The sequence below is a fragment of the Fringilla coelebs genome (assembly GCF_963513975.1).
Source record: "Fringilla coelebs genome assembly, chromosome: 24".
NCBI classification, from domain to species: Eukaryota; Metazoa; Chordata; class Aves; order Passeriformes; family Fringillidae; genus Fringilla; species Fringilla coelebs.
In genome coordinates this window covers 4,153,642-4,156,991 of record NC_140050.1, presented here as the reverse complement: position 1 = coordinate 4,156,991, position 3,350 = coordinate 4,153,642, and positions in this window count along the sequence as shown.

Sequence of the window (3,350 nt, the reverse complement as noted above, 5' to 3'; positions counted from 1 at the left end):
CCTCTCCCTGTGCTGCTCTTTCCCAAAGACAGATGTTTCCCAAATCTCATTTTCATGTCCTGAGCTCTCAGTGCAGCAGGGAGCAGAGCACAGCAGGCCCCTCGTGCTCTGGGACCACGGAGGTGATGAGGAGGAGCTCCAGCTTGCCCAGGGATGCTCTCACTCCAATGTTTTTCCTGCAAAAAACCAGGATATTAGCACAAACTGTGAATTAGGGGCAAGTGCAGCTGTGACTGGGCAGTGCTGCTGGAACAAACACAGAAATCCTGATTTTTTCCTACCTTTTCACAGAAATTCTCCAGACAACTGCAAGCCCAGGCCAGAGAAGGGCAAGACCTCAGGGTTCAGCTGTCCATGGCCATGCTGAGCAGAAATGTCATGAGCTGGGTGAGACCTGATGCAGCTGGAGCACAGCCCAGGTGGCAGGAGAGTGGCACAGGGACAGGACAGGGTGATGTGAGTGCTGCTTCAAACCCCACCTGAGAGCTGTAAACCCAAAGTTGTGACATTTGGGGATCCTACACACAGAGAGCTCCTGCCTGTTTGCTTGAACATGTCCTAATCCTGGACTGAGGTGCTCTTTGGTGCTCCTGGGGTCTCTGGAAATGCCATCCCAGCATTCTTTGACCCTAATCAGGGGTGAGCACCTGGAGTCCCACCTGTGTAAGCTCCTTGGGACAGGAGATTTCTCTGTGTTGGTTCCTTTACAGGGGATCCTTGGCAGTGCCCAGCAGGAGTTGCCATTGTGGTTGTTCCTGGTGTTACTGCTGGGCCTGGCTGAGCTGAGGAACATTATAAAATCAGGAATTATTTTTGAATTAATTGTTGCAAGTCTTGCAAAGGTGCTGGGGGCAGCTGGAGGTGACAAGTCCCCAAATGCCACCCCAGGCACATCCCTGCTGTCTCTCCCTGGGCTGCAGCCAGAGCCATTCCCAGCCTCTCTTTCCCAGGCATGGAGCTGATGCTGGAATCTCTGGGACCAGCTGGGCCCTGGCTCTGGGCAGGGTGGTGCTGGATCCACACCTGCCCTGCATGGCTCAGCTGGGGGGTCAGGCAGGGATCTGCCAGGTGCCTCCAGATCTGCTCAGAGATGGGCTGGCTGCTTCTTCATGGTTACACAGCACAGGGATGCCAGAATCCACAGCTAATTACTGCAGAGCACAGCTAATTACTGCAGGGCACAGCTAATTATTGCAGGGCAGCAAGGCAGGGGATGAACAGGAGCCCAGGGGAGCAGGAGGGCTGATGGCTGGAGCAGGAGTGGGGCCAGCAGGGCAGGGACTGTCCCCTGGGCTGGCACTGCTGAGGCCCTTCACGTCCTGGGGACAGTTTGGGCTCCTCATGACAAGGAGGATGTTGAGGGGCTGGGGTGTCCAGAGATGGGAACAGAGCTGGGGAAGGGTCTGGAGCTCCAGGAGAGGCTGAGGGAGCTGGGAAGGGGCTCAGCCTGGAGCAGAGGAGGCTCAGGGGGGACCTTGTGGCTCTGCACAGCTCCTGACAAGAGGGGACAGCCCAGGGGTCGGGCTCTGCTCCCAGGGAACAGGGACAGGAGCAGAGGGAACGGCCTCAGGCTGGGCCAGGGGAGGTTTGGGTGGGATTTTGGGAAAATTCCTTCACAGGAAGGGTGGGCAGGCACTGGCACAGCTGCCAGGGCAGTGCTGGAGACCCCAACCCTGGAGGTGCTCAAAAGCAGCATGGAGAGGGGAATTGGGGTACTGGGAAAGGGGACATTGAGGGGAAAAGGGGATCTGGGGACAGTGGCACTTGGGGACAGGGCCTGGTGGTGACCGTGGTGTTGCTGGGTTAATGGTTGGACTCTACAGCTCCCGTTTGGGACCTTGGTGCCACCCAAACCCTTGGGGCACCTCTGCCTCATCCCGAGTCACAAAAAGCTGCCTGGACGTCCCACACTGGCAGTCCCCAGCTGTCCCCACCTGTCCCAGGTGCGTGTCCAGGACCCCCCCACGCCCCAGGGGTGCCCGGAGCTGGACGCCACCTTTGGGGAGACTGTCCCTGCCCATTGGGGACAGGTGGACCTGGGGGTTTTGGGGGGTCTGAGGGGGTTTGATGGGATTTTATGGGATTCTGATGGAGTTTTGGTGTGTCCTGAGGGGATTTTGGGGAGTCCTAGGGGTGTTTTCAGTGTCCCTTGTGTTGGGAGCAGCCGTTATCCCAGAGCAGGGCACCGTGCCCGGGGTGCCCTCGGGGCCCAGCCCGGCTCAGACCCCTCCTGCACAGGGAGGGGCTCCCCCGCTGCCCCCGGCCCAGCCCGGGACCCCCGGACCCGCCGGGCCCCCCACGGCCCGGGACCCTCCCATGGCCGGGCTGGTGCTGCCCCCTGCGGGTGACGGGGCCGCGGTGCAGGCGGGGAGCGGGAAAAGGATTGGGGTGCGGGAATTGGGATTGGGGTATGGGAAAGGGATTGGGGTGCGGGAATTGGGGTACGGGAAAGGGATTGGGGTATGGGGAGAGGGATTGGGGTGCGGGAATTGGGGTGCGGGAATTGGGGTGCGGGAATTGGGGTACGGGAATTGGGATTGGGGTATGGGAAAAGGGATTGGGATACGGGGAGAGGGATTGGGGTGCGGGAAAGAGGATTGGGGTATGGGAAATGGGATTGGGGTATGGGAAATGGGATTGGGGTATGGGAAAAGGGATTGGGGTACGGGGAGAGGGATTGGGTACGGGAAAGGGGATTTGGGTATGGGAATTGGGGTATGGGAAAGGGGATGGGGTACAGGGAGAGGGATTGGGGCACGGGAAATGGGATTGGGGTATGGGAAAGGGATTGGGGTATGGGAATTGGGAATGGGGTACAGGAAAAGGGATTGGGTTGCAGGGAAAAAGGGATTGGGGCACGGGAAAGGGGATTGGGATATGAGGGAAAGGGATTGGGGCGCAGGGAAAAGGGGTTGGGGTATGGGAAAGGGGATTGGGATATGAGGGAAGGGGATTGGGGTACAGGGAATTGGGGTATGGGGAAAGGGATTGAGGGATGAGAAAGGGGATTGGGGTACAGGGGATTGGGGTACAGGGCAATCCAGGTACAGGACAATCCCATCCCACCCCTGCCATGGCAGGGACACCTCCCACTGTCCCAGGCTGCTCCCAGCCCTGTCCAGCCTGGCCTTGGGCACTGCCAGGGATCCAGGGGCAGCCACAGCTGCTCTGGGCACCCTGTGCCAGGGCCTGCCCACCCTGCCAGGGAACAATTCCTGCCCAAGATCCCATCCAGCCCTGCCCTCTGGCACTGGCAGCCATTTCCTGTGTCCTGTCCCTCCAGGCCTTGTCCCCAGTCCCTCTCCAGCTCTCCTGGAGCCCCTCCAGGCCCTGCCAGGGGCTCTGAGCTC